Raw genomic sequence first — 15,106 nt, 5'->3', positions numbered from 1 at the left:
CTGGTCACCATCAAGTTTGCATCTTAGTACAAAATGTCGATCTTAAAGGCTGACAAGACAGAGGCAGAGGCAGTGGGAGAAAGAGAAAGGGAATAGAGTCCATCTTGCTTTGGGAAAGAGGGGGGAGGAAAAAATGAAGTGCAAATACCACACTCCGGGCGTAAAAGTCTGCTAAACACCTTTCCATAACGGAGGAGCAACGAGTGGGGTGTCCCCGTGCCCGTGCCTGCTCGAACTGGCGGCGGTCTGGGCAGAAAACGCCTCCCTCTCCTCCTCTTCCTCCTTCTTCCCCTCCTCCTTCTCCCTCTCCTCCTCCTCCTCCCGCGGGCCCCGGCGAAGATCCCGCCGCCACTGCCTCTGCCTCCGCTGCCCCCCAGGGAGGCACCGCCGGCGCCCGGCCCGGCGCTGCCATTCCGGGCTTGGACCGCGCGGCGCAGAGCGCGTGGGGCCGGACCCGGGGTGGCCGCGCGGGGACGTCCGCGCCGGGGACCCCCGGCGCCCCTGGGCCGCTGGCTGCCTACAAAAGTCGCGCGAGCAGAGGTGGCGGCGGCGCGCAGGGGCGGGGGGCCGCGTGGGGGCCCCCACGCCGCGAGTGGGCAACCCCAGGAGATGGCGAAGAACGCCCCTCCCCGCGCGGGGAAAGTACCCCAGTCCCAGTCAGCCACCCCGGGAACGGCAGCCCGGCGTCCGCGGCCGGGAGAAGAGAACTGGACGTGTCATTAGCAGGACAGGCAATGGTTTCAAAGCCCCAGGCCAATGACCATTAGCAGAGGCAGAGCTCGCTCCGTCCCCATCCCCCACAACCTCCACCCACCTTCCCCTTCGGCCCCCCCCCACCTCCACCCCACCTCGCGAAACTTTTCAACAAGATCCACCTGGACTAATTTGTCCACAGACAGTTAAAATATTGACTAGACCCTACACACCGGGAAGGAAGGGGAATGCACGCTTTATTTTCCTTCCTACAGAAAGGAAAGCAAAAAATAGCTTCTCTCTCTGTCTCTCCCTCTCCCCCCCCCTCTGTCGTACATGTTGTGTCTTAGCTTTTTGCATCGTTTCGTTTTACCTTCCTCATTTAGCAGAAATGATCGCGGCTATTTCACACATAAACGTGTTCCAGATTCTGGGATTCAGGGTCCTTGTAAATTACAGGACTCGGGTTCGGTCTCAGTTATGTTAAGTTTCATACAATACCAAAAAATAAATAAAATATGATAATAAATTTCAGAGGGTGAGTGAGCGAGACGAGGTGGAGGAGGAAAAGAAACCTCGAGTCTGATTTCTGTAATTTACTAGCGACCCGGATCGCAGCAAATAACAGTGTAACACGAGTGTGGCTTAAGAGGGCTAGGGAGCTCGTTCTAGAGGCATCGACCCCATCCCCGGATAAAGGATCTGCAAGTTTTCTGTCATCGCGACCAGGCAAAGCCGTAACTTACCTTCAGAAACAAGACTTTAAACGGCCAAGGCCTTCCTCCTCCCCTCCACCACCACCCTCAGCCTCGCTCTCTCCACCTTAAACTTATTGACACAACATAATCCCACATTCAAGCAAAATCCTGACACAGCCTCCCTCCTCCTCTTCCCCCTCCTCTCTTCCCTCCCGTTCTCTCTCTCCCTCTCTCTCTGTCTCCCTCTCTCCCCCCCCTTCCCTCCCTCTTCTCTCTCCCCTTCTCCCTCGCCCTCTTCCCCCTCTCCCCCTATTCTTCCTCCAGGCTACTCTGGCACTAAAACAGCACTTTCTCTACTCGCCGCGCATTTGGGTAGGGGTGGGGGGTGAGAGGGCACTGATCTGCGGGGCCGGAACACCCAAATCCCAACTCTCCAGATGAACGAGCAACTGGGCTGCTGTTCCCGGTCACCAACGCAGACGAAACGTTCAATAAATCCACCGAAGGCTGGCTCCTCGTACCTTCCTCCACTGCCCCTGCTCCCCAGGCCCCACCTCCCCGGCAGCCGAGACCAGGCAGGGCTCCACGTACTTTCGCCGAAATGAAGTTTGGGGCTCCCGGGGCGGCCACGAGCCGTCCGCCGGCGTGAGGGCTCTGTTGTTGTTTTCCTGGGGCCGCTCCAGCCCGCGCCCCGGCGCCCGTGCCCCTCTCAGGCGGCGCTGCCTGTGTGCCGAGAGGTGCTGGTTGCAAACGCAGCCTGGCACCGGCTGGCCTACTACTCCCCAGCCCGGCCCCCAGCCTCCCGCTCGCAGGGCACTGCCTCAGCGCCCCCCGCCCCCCGGCCCCAGCCGGCGCGGCCGCCGCGACCCTCGCCCCCGACCTCTCCCGACCCAAAGTTTTGGCGGAGGGGGAAAGTGCCCAGGGAGCGGAGCGGCTGGCGGCGGCTCCGGACGCGCGGGGTTCCCTCCGTCTTCCTCAAGTCCACCCTACCGGCTGCCGCCGCCGCCGCCGCCGCCGCCGCCGCTGCTCCTGCCGCGGAGTCCTTGGGGCTGCAGCCCGGCGGCTCGCAAGTGAGTAGGAAAACAGAAAGTGAGCGGAGTGCGCCCGGGGAGGGCTGGGGATGGGGGGCGCCTACCTCGCGGGCTCGCCGGGCGTGAGGGCGTGTGTGTAGCTAGCCCTCAGCGGCCAGTCAGGGTTTCTCTATGGGAAAGTGGAGAGAAGCTCGCGGAGCCGCTCTGCCTCCGCTTCACTGTACACTGCTCCACATACAGTACATGCAACCCGGAGAGACTGAAAACACTCATTTTATATAAGGCAGCCTGCCATTGGCCCGCGCAGTGACGGACAGGCCGCGCAGCCAAACAAGAGGCCCGTTACACCCAAACACACGCACACATACACACATTTTACAGAGACACACAAAGATCATCACATTTTCTATTTTCTAATGTTCGGGACCTGTAGACAGTAGGAGAGGACAGGTAAAGAGGCCCAGCAGAGTGGGGTAAAGGGGAAAACCCCTGTCTGCACCAAGTTGCAAGGCTTGAAACTGGTGTCCTTTTGACTTGGGAGGGTTATGGTAATAAACTACAACTCCACTGGATATGGAAGTGAGGGGGGTTTTTCATCGCTGCCTTTTGGTGCCCCATGGAAGAGGCCTGCATTGTGTTACGATTTTACAGCCTGACCCGGCTAACAAGTGGCCAAGAAAGGCTTTTATCACCTTGGATTTCTTTTGTCAATGGGTTAGCTATCACATAGGCCAAAATAGTGCAAGATAAGTTTATCAGGACTCTAATGCATTGAGGTTGTTAGTGCCTCATTCGTAGGTAGATTCAAAAAAATCAATATAACAACACACAAAGATAAACATTTTGCTGAAATAGCCAAACAACTTTTAACTGGTCAGTGGACTGCCATCACCTGTGTGGACATGCAAACTGTGCTGTTAGGTAAAATAAGTCATGGAGGATTGGCTATTGACCCTTAGCCTTCAAAACAGACCTTTGATTCAATATACACATGATTTATATTTTGCATATTATGTATAAAAATATATGATTCTTTACATATTTCACATCTCATGTGAACATCATATGTTGCATGACTTTTGGAGATGATGAACCTCAGGACTGGTCTTTCTGATTGTTTTTCAACAATGCAACTTCGGAAGATTATGTGAGACAGTTCAATACAAATAAGTCAACAGGTTGGTGGAAAGAAGTCAAAGCTGGAAATTAGAAGGAATAAATTGTAGATTAAACTCTTTAACCAGCTGAGCAATCTTGAGCAAGTTACTTAACCTCTCCAATGCTCAGACTTGATTTTGATTTTTAAGATTAAAATAAGAAGCTTTTCCAGATTCCCTCAATTAAATGTTTATTCAGCATCTACTATGTGTCAGGCATTATCTTAGGCCTAGATGTTTTCTTAGGGTTCCTTCCGTTTTAAGAGTTGGTGAATTATTCTTAAATACAAACATTTTGGAGATTACATAAACACTACGATTTTATGGCCTAGGTAAGTAGCTTTAAAACTTAAAGAAAACCCGACTAAGGCAACTTATTTCAATTCCCCTTTTATTTCCTTGATGCTGTCTTAAGGTTTTTCTCTCGCATCCATAAAATTGTTAAAAGAGTGTATGTGTGCATGTGAGCACTCCTGTGTAAGAGGGAGAAAGAGAAACAAAATCAGAAAAGTTTAAAAAGTTCAGAAAACAAAGTGGTATTTAGAAATGTGATGTTTATTTTTTTAGAAAAATCATTTTTAAAAGGAAAAGTATATAAAAATCACAGCATTTTATTTTATTTTATTTTATTTTATTTTTGAGATGGAGTCTAACCCTGTAGCCCAGGCTGGAGTGCAATGGCGTGATCTCAGCTCACTGCAACCTCCGCCTCCCGGGTTCAAGAGATTCTCCCACCTCAGCCTCCCGAGTAAGCTGGGACTACAGGCACCTGCCATCACGCCTGGCTAATTTTTGTATTTTTGTAGAGACAGAGTTTCACCATGTTAGTCAGGCTGGTCTCGAACTCCTGACCTCAGGTGTTCCACCTGCCTCAGCCTCCCAAAGTGTTGAGATTACAGGCATGAGCCACGGCGCCCAGCCAATCACAGCATTTTAAACAGATAATATCAAAGTTTGTATTAGGTGCGGGCGCGGTGGCTCACACCTGTCATCCCAGCACTTTGTGAGATGGAGGCGGGTGGATGACCTGAGGTCAGGAGTTCGAGACCAGCCTGACCAACACGGTGAAACCCCCGTCTCTACTAAAAATACAAAAAATAGCTGAACGTGGTGGTGGGCACCTGTAATCCCAGCTACTCGGGAGGCTGAGGCAGGAGAATCACTAGAACCCAGGAGGTGGAGGTTGCTGTAAGTCCAGACTGCACCATTGCACTCCTGCCTGGGGGACAGGGCGAGACTCCGTCTCAAAAAAAAAAAAAAAAAAAAAAGTCTATTAATGGCAGTTTCATTTAGTTGACACAAGGAACAAAATGTTCTTTATCCACACTACACTGCTCTGAGGTCAGTGCTAAGTATTATCACCTCTAGTTTACCCATAGGAGAAATGAGTCAGGGACAAGTTATATAGCCTGCTCCATATTGCACAGAATGATAATGAAGAAGGAACTTAAACTGAGGACTTTTAATACCCAGCACAGGTTTTGAGTAATTTGACAACCCTTCCCTCCAAATCATGAACTTCAGAGGCAAGAGGGAATTAGAGGGAAAACCAAAAAAACTTTCTTAGAATTTCACTGTGCTCCTTTTTGAAAAGGAAAAAAAGTCGACAGGAGTTGCTACATTTAATTGCAGAGTGAAGTGTTGTGCATTATTTGCTAGTAGAACTATGTTGTGAAAAATAGAAAAGCCTAGCCTACTCCCCACTCTTATCCCCAACCTCCAACCATAGGAAAACATTCTTCATATTTTTATGGTCACAAGATATTTTTGTTGAATTACACTTAGCTTAGCAGAATTATTTAGAGGTACGGTCTTCAAACTTTTAGATCACACATTGCTATCAGTAAAATGTTTGAGCATGTAGTCTCAATATGTATATTCATGTACACATTAAAAATTCACCACTGGGCCAGGCATCGTGGCTCACACCTGTTATCCCAGTGCTTTGGAAGGCCAAGGCAGGAGGACTGCTTAAGGCCAGGAGTTCAAGACCAACAGTTTGAGACCAGCCTGATCAAGATAGAGAGACACTGTCTCTACCAAAAAAGAAAAAAAAAAAATGCACCATTGCATAGATATATTATTTATTATTATAAATCATATATTTACAAAAACAAAATTTAAAAGCATGAGATAAAAAATAAATAAGAGTTTAATTTCTTCTATAGTCCATAGAAGTGTGGATTCCTATGATAGAGTCTTAGCACATGCTCCAGGACTTTGCATTCCAGTTTGGACACCTCTGAGAGTGCAAGGTGCTAACTGACCAAGACTGATGCAGAAGAACATAAAGTGTATTGCAGTGACTTCCTATAAGTCATTACTGCTACTAGAAAATTGTTAGGTCCACAGGCCTTCGGATTGAGAGAATGACACTTTTTTAAACACATATTATATGTTGGTACCATATTTCCATTGGGCGTCATGTTCCAGCATAAGCCATTTTTCAATATTCTTTGGCAGAATATTTATTGAGAGGGTTCCATGTGCTCTTGTGCATGTCAGATGCCAGAAAAGGAAAACTACCTGCTCCTAGGAGAAGGGATAGAATAGAATTCCATTCTACTGTGTGGTCCGTAGGGCCTCACTGCTAAGTAAGGAAAAGAGGCTTAGAGCTAACTTTAATGTAGTATTTTACCATTTTGGAAATACTTTTAAAATGTTTATTACCTCATTTGAGAATAAATACCAAGAAATTTTAAATGCTAGTTATGCTCGAAACTTAAAATGTGATCAGAAAAAATCATAGCTTTCATGGAGTTTACTTAATTTTTATAATGTAGGGTTATGAAAATAAAAACAATGGTTGGTTACTTGGGCAAAATGGCATTAAAAAGGGACGACCCTTTTCCCTTTTTGTTTTCACATTTGATGACCAATCACAGACTCAACTTACATGATTATCGTACTTCTTCTCATGGCTTTGTCTGTTTTCTAAATTTTATTTTATATGGGCCATTTTTTGTGACATAAAATAATTTTGGGAAAGTAAATTTAAGTGTGTGTTTAAATGTGTATAAACAAATGTATATATTGTTTAAATGTATGCCTACACATAATTTATTTCTTTATTCATATATGACTTCTTTATACAATCCTAATACAAATCCTGATTTTGCCACTTTCTTTTTTTTTTTTTTTTTTTTTGAGACAGAGTCTTGCTCTGTCTCCAGGCTGGAGTGCAGTGGCACAATCTCCGCTCACTGCAACTTCTGCCTCCCCGGTTCAAGCGATTCTGCCTCCGCCTCCCGAGTAGCTGGGATTACAGGTGCACGCCACCATGCCCGGCTAATTTTTGCATTTTTAGCAGAGACGGGATTTCACCATGTTGGCCAGGATGGTCTCCATCTCTTGACCTCGTGATCCGCCCACCTCGGCCTCCCAAAGTGCTGGGATTACAGGTGTGAGCCACTGCGCCGGGCCCTGATTGTGCCACTTTCTAGCTGGGTAACTTTGGAAAAATTCCTTAATCACTTTGACTCAGTTTCCTTGTTTATTAAATGGGAATAATCATAATTGAAACAATACATATAAAACGCATCAGCCTGGAATATACTAAAGGTTCAATCAGTATTATTCGTGTTTATCTTTCCACACAGACAAACCAATGACAGATGCTTTACAGAAAGTGTTCTAGGACTTAACTATCATATCAAATGGAGTTTATGGAACCTGTTACAACTTACTTGCCCAGTGTTTGCAATTTCCTTTTAGCCTACACTCTACCAGCTCCACCATCTCTGCACATAAAAGAGATGTCAGCCTGATCCCAGGATAAAGCAAACATCTTATTGGGTGGGCATTATTAAGCACCTAAAAAAGCAAACTTGTAATAAATCACTCTTTGAAACAGGCCTTGTTTTGTGCACTGAAACTCTAGATAGTTACAATGATGAGGGTCTGCCTTACATAACAATTTATGACTTGTACTTGACCTTGCTGAGCTTCAGCGTTTTTTCTCTTTCTATAGGAAAAAGTGTTTTTTCTCTTTCTATAGGAAAATAAATAGAGAAAACCATACCTTTCTCCTCAAGCCAATGCAAAGGCAGTAAAAATTAGAGCTTGGATAGTTGGACCACTTGTTAGCACCAATGCAGAAATTCATAATCTTGAAGAGAACCAGCTTCTATGGTGTCCCAGAAGACTTGGGGATAAGAAAGAAAGAGGAGAATATCCTGCTTTCCTAGGGTGATTCTTGGGGCCAAACATCTTTGAATTCCCACTCTCCTGTGATCTTTTATAGCATTTTATCTATATTATTCTTAAGGCATTCAAATATCTTGCCTTGCATTATGTTATGTATGTATTGGTAGAGATCTTTATTTGATGGCAAACACCTTGAGGAAAATGTTGTCTCCTTCAAGGTTTTATTTTCCAACAGTGGCTAGAACAGTAACTAATACATGACTGACATGTAACAATAACAACAAAGATTTGTAAAATTAATGAAGAAGACAAGCAAAAACAAACAAAAATGCCATAAATTCTAAGGAAGCTCAGAGAGAATCCAAGGATAAGAGAAGTGTCAGAAAAGGTTGGGGGGTCCCAGATATATGGTAAACAGAACTTACATTGTAGGCATTATAAATTATACTTGCATATTGTTGTAATTTTCTAAAGCACTTTTACATGAGACAGCCTAGCATACTCACTAAAATCCAGATGAGGTAGGTGAGACAGATAGAGGGATCTTCTTTATAAATGAAAACAATTAAAGCGAGGAAATGTTAAATTATTCCTTTAATATTATAAAGCTAGTAACAGAGTTGGGTTAATACAAAGGTCCTAGACTCCTCATTCTGGAAGCTGTCTACTTTTTTTTGAGGAAGGGAGAGGGGACTGACCAGGGAGACACTTAAGAATCATACCATAAAAATAGGTCTCTAAGTGGACAATGATTTTACACTAATGGAGTTGATCATCAAATCAGTATGCTTTAGCGTTAGCAGAGAGATCTTTCTAGCCATGGTCCCATTAGAAGCTTCAACAACATTCCCAGCAAGGAACTTCTGCTATGACACATCCATATCCTGGGAACTCTCTTCTTGCCAAGACAAGAGTTCATCTTCTGACAGTTCTCTTCTTGCCAAGACAAGAGTTTCATCTTCTGACAGTTTTGACCACTGCAAAGTTCTTTCTGGTATTTTAACATCGTTTCTCTCCTTTTAAGTTTCACATTGTTTCTTTTTCTACCCCCTTGAGACCACAAAAAAACAATCTAATCCCTCTTCCATGTGGCACTTGATATATATATATGAAGACAGCTATCATGACTGCCCCCTGACTTGAGTTGTGCATTTTCCAAGCTAATAGTCCCAAGTCCTTAAAACTTTCTTCCTAGGGACCATTGTTGATTCTTGGTCTCTCAAACCCTGCCTATTGTCTTTGTGGATGTGCTCCTTGATGTGTGATATACAGAGCAGGTGGGAGCTGAGGCAGTGTGCAGAACAGCATGACCATGGCTCCTTGATACAATATTTCTATTAATGCAGCTTGAGATAGAGCATGTTTTTTTGGCAGTCACTTTGTTACAAATCACTCTGCTGACCCATATTGTGCTTATTCTCAAAAACAAAAAACGTTTTTAAAACGTGGGCTGGTAAGCCGTGTCTTCTCCATTGTGTATTGTATCATTTATTTGGGACATATTGAGGCATACGCCTTTTTAACCTTGGTATTGTACAGTGATTAAGAGCTGAGTTTTTGGAGTTATACCAAGATGGGTCAGTATTTGGATCCAATACTTACTAACTTTGTAAACTTGGACAAATTATATAACTTCCCTTTGCTTCAGTTCCTCATGTAAAAAAGAGGTGATAATAATGTACCTTATAAGGTTATTACAAGAATTAAGCAATATATGTAAAATACTTAAAACTGTGCTTGTCATGTAAGAAGTACACAAAGTAGAGTTTTCCTTTCTCTTTTTTTTTTTTTTTTTTAAGCCGGTGAGATTCAGCCCATAATTCCACTTTGCCAACATCTTTTTGTATGCGATCGTTTTATTCAACATATTTGCTATTGATCTCAGCATCTTGGTTCATTCACAAATTTCATGGCTTCTTTACATTTTTCCAAGTCGTTTTTAAAAGCATTGTCCAAGGCAGAACCGAAAAGCACCTACCTCCCAATATATTGGTTAACATTGATTTATTAACCAGCACTCCCATGGCCACAGTTGTTGAGCCATGATAGAGTCACCTATTTTCACCTAAATTTTTATTATTTAAACCTAAAGAAATTTATAGAGAATAATATAATGTAGCGGCCACCTAGGAGCTTTATTACTACTTAACATGTTATTATACTGCCTCAGATTTATTTACAAGAGGTAAAACATTGCACATTCAGTTGAAATCACCTTCCCTGGTCCAGTCCTCTTCCACTTTTCCCCAGAGGTGACCATTATTGTGTAATTTCACTCTCATCCTAACCATATTTTTTGCAGTTCATTTATTAAAATACTTGATGTAGCTTTATCAAAAAGGGTTTATGAAATTTGCATTTACTAATGTTATCAGAGAGTTCTTTGATAAGTGGGGTATTTAACAATGCTGGTTAATTAAAATAAAAAAAGAAATTATAGAAGGATATGGGGTAGCTCCTAGAAATAAAGAAGAAGCTAGAGAATGAGATCTCAGAAAGCCCAAAAACAGTGTCATCTCCAGGTATTGACATCATTTTAGGTTAGAATATCTTCATTATGATGAATTTGCTTAAACTTTGTTCCATGCATTTATCATGCCACTAAAGAGAGTGGGAGAGTGGCTTTGCCATGTTTGGTGCTTACCCTTTGGCTAGGGTAGTAGAGGACACTTTGCTTGCTTACCTGGTGTGGGGAGGAGGTGCAGTGAGGGAGGAGGCAAGAAGTCGAGTTAGGACAGAAATATTTAGAGGGATACAATGTATAGGTAACATTATGGTTACTGGTGGATTCACAGATGTTCATTTTATAAGGAATATAAATGTTAGATTATTTTTGTAATATGTATCAAATATTTTTAAAAATAAACTTTAACAAAACAATAGAAAAAAAAAACATTGCATGCAAAGAAGGTTTTTTGGTTACCGGTGTAAAAGTAGAGAACTAAGAAGACAGGAAGGCAAATAGATACCAGACAGGTGGAAACAAGAAATCTATAACATCCCCAACAGCCACCATGCAACTGAGCTATCGTTTATTAACCCTGTTACAAAAGAAATATAAATTTAGGCTAGTCTTGGTGACACTGTGCTGGCTTCTAGAGATTATGTCATCCTTTTCTAAGTATGCACAGGTCTTTCCTTCACTTGCCTATCAGATTTCATTTAATTTCAAGGGCCACAAAGCTACTCAGATAAGCCTTAAAAAGGGGGAAATTAATTGTACCGCTCTTGGGGGTTTCTCACAGAATTCAAGAGCTTTAAAGATAGCTAAGCATGGAAACAAAAGCACACACCTCTATGTCACTAGGTGTCAGTGTCATCAGGTGAAGGGCAAGGATTCACCTGTAATGGAGGGCTGCTCTTTTGGTGTTTGTAGGCAGAAACAGTCTTCTAAAGTGAGCATGGGAATGGGAGGATGTAATGGGCATTCTACTAAATATCACTTTCTAGAATCTTATCTAGGCTCAATGTCTCTTTTACCGTTCTATGATTTCCAGAATTCACCTTTTCCCCCTCAACCCCAAGACATTTAACTAGAATTACTCAGAATGTTTATGGCCTGAACTTACATCTGCAAATATTCAGAAATAAATTATTTCTTAATATGTTTATTTATTTGTTATATTCATTGACTTGTTCTGGAAAGGATTTTTGTTGGAGTTCAACAGTTCAATCTTAACTGCATATTTTCTTAAGACCCTCAGGTATTATTCAAGAGTGTAGGAAATCTGAACTCATTTTGAGTGTCTAGGTGGTCTCAAAAATTTTTAAACGCTTTAACTTCCTATTATATTCCACAGTAATCTACTCAAACTAGCTGAAGAAAAAGGAGGATTTATTAGAATCATTATACAGGTAAGGTTACAGCAAGAAACAAGTAATTGAAAGCTATAACTGAAACCCCAAATGAAGTTAGATTTTCAGGACTTGGAGACAGGAGATAGGCGATAGGCCAGGAGCATTGTCTGAAGGTGCAGTTGCAATACAGGAAGTACAGTTGGCGAGAAAGTCTGCTTTTTCCTGCAGTAGGATGGGACATACAATTGAGAAGTTAACTAAAACAATGATGTTTTGAGGTAAAGGGGCTAAAACTAAGGGGGGGGGGTGTTAAATGATGTTATTGTATGAATTCCCCTCTATGCTCACCCCCACCTATATGAGTTACTGACAAAAAACAAATGTGTTGCAAGTGGCCTACCAGAAAGAACAAGCCTTATTTTTTCTTTTTTTCTTTTTTTTTTTTTAAGAGAGGGTCTTACTCTGTCACCCAGGCTGTAGTACAGTGGTGTCATCATAGCTCACTGCAGTCTCAACCTCCCAGACTCAAGTGATCTGTGATCCTCCCACCTCAGCCTCCTAAGTAGCTGAGACCACAAGTGCACACCACCACACTCAGCTAATTTTTAAATATTTTGTAGTGATGAGGTCTCACTGATCAGGCTGATCTCAAACTCCTGGGCTCAAGTGATCCGCCTCAGCCTTTCAGAGTACGGGATTACAGGTGTGAGCCATAACACCAGCCAAGGACAAGCTTTAAAAAGAACAATGTGACAGTGCTCCAAAAGGAGGCATTAAATACTATTCCTGAAATTAGGCTGAAGTCCCTTTACAATGGAAGAATGGCCTCCAGGACTTAGAAGTACTGAGCTATTTGGAAAGAGATATTTTCCTTTTCCATCATCTGACACTTTTCTTTAAACACCATCTTCTTCCTTCAAAAACAAAACTAACCTGCTGGATTGCTAAAGTTCTCTTTCCAACTATCAGATTGATTGTTACAAATTTGTTAAAGTGCTGACCTATGGCCAGTGCCATTGAACAGAGGAAAAATAAAATGAATAATTTTGCCTGTCACAATATAGAAGGAGGGAGGAAAGGAAGAAAGAAGTAAATAAAGAGGACTGTGACCTGAGTAGGAGAAGAGGGAGAGGAAATAATATTAAGTAATATTAAAGAAACCTTTTGCTGAATATACAACTCTGAATTAAGAGAAGCAAGAGATCTCCTGAGGCCTCTGCAGCAACAGCTGGGACATATCACCAGGTGGAGAAATAGGGGTCTTCATGCCCGCTAAGTTCCCATCTCCTCTATTTTAATCTTATTTATTTATTTATTGAGACATGTTCTCACTCTGTTGCCCAGGCTGAAGTGCAGTGATGTGATCTTAGCTCACTGCAACCTCCACCTCCCAGGTTCAAGCAATTCTTGTGCCTCATCCTCCTCAGTAGCTGGGACTACAGGCATGTACCACCACGCCCAGCTAATTTTTTTTGGCGAGGGGTAGAGATGAGGTTTCCCTGTGTTGGCCAGGCTGGTCCTGAACTCCTGTTCTCAAGTGATCTGCCACCTAAGCCTCCCAAAGTGCTAAGATTACAGATGTGAGCCACCGTGCCCAGACCCCCATCTACTCTAGACATGACCAAGTCCATAGCTGCAGCAGAGTCAAGGCCCCCTGTGGCCATCCTGACTTAGTGTGTGTCTTCCTTCTAAACCTTAATTGCTGAGTAGAGTCCCATTCCTTCTCCTCTCCAGTCATACTTTGTTCAGAGGAGAAAGGCAAGCAGCAGAAAGCACCTCCACCCCATCTAGGCTTCCCTTCCTAATTTGGAGGCTATATCTGCTCTCCCAGCCTTCATTGACTGGAAATTACCTCTATCGCTCCAGCAGGAGGAGAGCTAGCAATTCAGAAGGGCTCTCCAAAGTGTGAATGGAGAAGAGCTGGTCTAAGGACTTGGTGATCATCTGAGAAAACAGTGACTCTTCAATCCTGAGTGAAGTAAAGAAGAAAGAGGCACCCAGTAATTCTCGAACTATTATTATGGTGAGGATAGAAGAAAGAACCAAGCTCCAGAAGTCACTAAATTGTATGGGTCATTTACTTATTAATTCATTCAACAACATTTATGACCTGGCTTCCCTGTGCCAGGTACTATGATTATTGTAAGAGACAACAAACAGATCCCTGTGCTAATGGAGTTTATGGTCTAGTAGCAGAGGCAGCTGTAATATCCAAAATAACACAAAATATTCCTCAGAATCAGGGATGGAGGCAGAGCAGACCAGCTTGCAATGCTAGAGGAATATGAAAGTGGAAGAGCAAACCTCAGGACCTGAGGGTGCTAAGGTTTGTTTTAAAGAGTAAAGTGGTTTTCTTTAGTCAGCTAAGGAAAAAAAAAAGCTGGATTATAGGATCTTTAGGTTTTTAGTTTGGCTTTATATTCTAAGTGAAAGAAAATTCCATGTTGGGATGTGTCCTTTTTGATTTGTGTGGTCACTGTTATTCTTTTTAAACTCTTTGGTTTGTGTGTAGTAGTAAGTGGTTGGGAGAGATTATTTTGCTTGCCTCAGAAATTTCTGTAGGAGGCTAAATGTATTAGGAATATTCAGCAAAAAAAGTAAGTATTAGTGGTTATAAGAAAATATGTCAGAAAATACTACACATTGGAGGTTTCAGGTGGCAGCTACACAGAACAAAAAATAGTTCATGTGCTGGCAACAGGAATGACTATTTCCGTAGTTAACGCATGTCTGGTAAGAATGGCAAACACTAGATATTGATGTAGATTTTAGTTTTTATTTATATTTTGGAGAGGCATAATTACATTTTGATTTTATGTCATTTCTTGTGGAATAGACCTGTTATTCTACTGGGATTGTGTATCCTCAGTAAGCTATGCAATTTGTATTGATATTTGCTTTATCTGTACATGTTCATAGGGTGTGTATGAACTAAGGCTCCCAGTGGAGGCAGAATTACTTAGAGCTTAAAAGCTGGTGCTTCTGGAGTCAGAAAGATCTGGATTCAAACACCAGCTCTGTCATGCTACTGACATGACCTTGACCAAGCTTCTTAATTCTGCCAAGGCTTTGGCCTCAGTTTCCTAAACTGTAAAATGGGAATTTTAACGGTTCCTACCCTTAAGGGTTATTATGAGAATTAAACAAGATGATGCATATAAAAACAGTCACTGACAATAAATAATAGCTGTTATTTTAAGTGTGGTTTGTGATATAGAGTGATGTTTAGTGCCCAGTGATAGGGAGCCCTGGGTAATAAATAGAAATTTTATCTTCTAATTATAATAATTAAAATGCTTGAGAGATTTGGGAGGGCCATTCTTTGAAGATTGCTAAAAATTTAATATGGTGGCAGAGTATTATACAATGGATGAGATGAACTAAATATTTACTTATGTTTTCTTTACAAAAGATAGTGGTATTCCCAATTATTTAGGTAACACTGGAGAAATCCAGAGTATTTATGTATTTTTTACTTGACTTATTTAGCTTTTTGTTTGTTGTTTTGTTTTGAGACAGGGTCTCACTCTGCTGCCCAGGCTAGATTGCAGTGGCATGATCTTGGCTCATACAGCCTCGACCT

At 42.6% G+C, this 15,106-nt stretch overlaps 1 protein-coding gene across 19 annotated transcripts in view; it reads right to left on the bottom strand.

The window, feature by feature from the left end:
• The window catches only part of BBX (BBX high mobility group box domain containing), a 288,232-nt gene extending 285,392 nt beyond the window's left edge, over window positions 1-2,840 (bottom strand). For 4 of the 19 annotated variants that reach the window (XM_055110234.2, XM_055110238.2, XM_055110240.2 and 1 more), the window contains exon 1: window positions 2,527-2,681. The gene's annotated coding sequence lies outside the window, so the exon portion shown is untranslated. Of the gene's footprint in view, window positions 1-148; window positions 297-1,439; window positions 1,735-1,982; window positions 2,223-2,381 lie in introns of those variants that run through there. The other 15 variants (XM_063602882.1, XM_008978760.4, XM_055110243.1 and 12 more) reach the window with 9 other exon arrangements.
• Window positions 2,841-15,106: the final 12,266 nt, after the last annotated feature.

Source organism: Pan paniscus, chromosome 2, assembly GCF_029289425.2.
Source record: "Pan paniscus chromosome 2, NHGRI_mPanPan1-v2.0_pri, whole genome shotgun sequence".
Taxonomy (NCBI): Eukaryota; Metazoa; Chordata; class Mammalia; order Primates; family Hominidae; genus Pan; species Pan paniscus.
The sequence above is the reverse complement of the archived record's forward strand: the minus strand, read 5'-3'. Positions and strand labels throughout refer to the sequence as shown.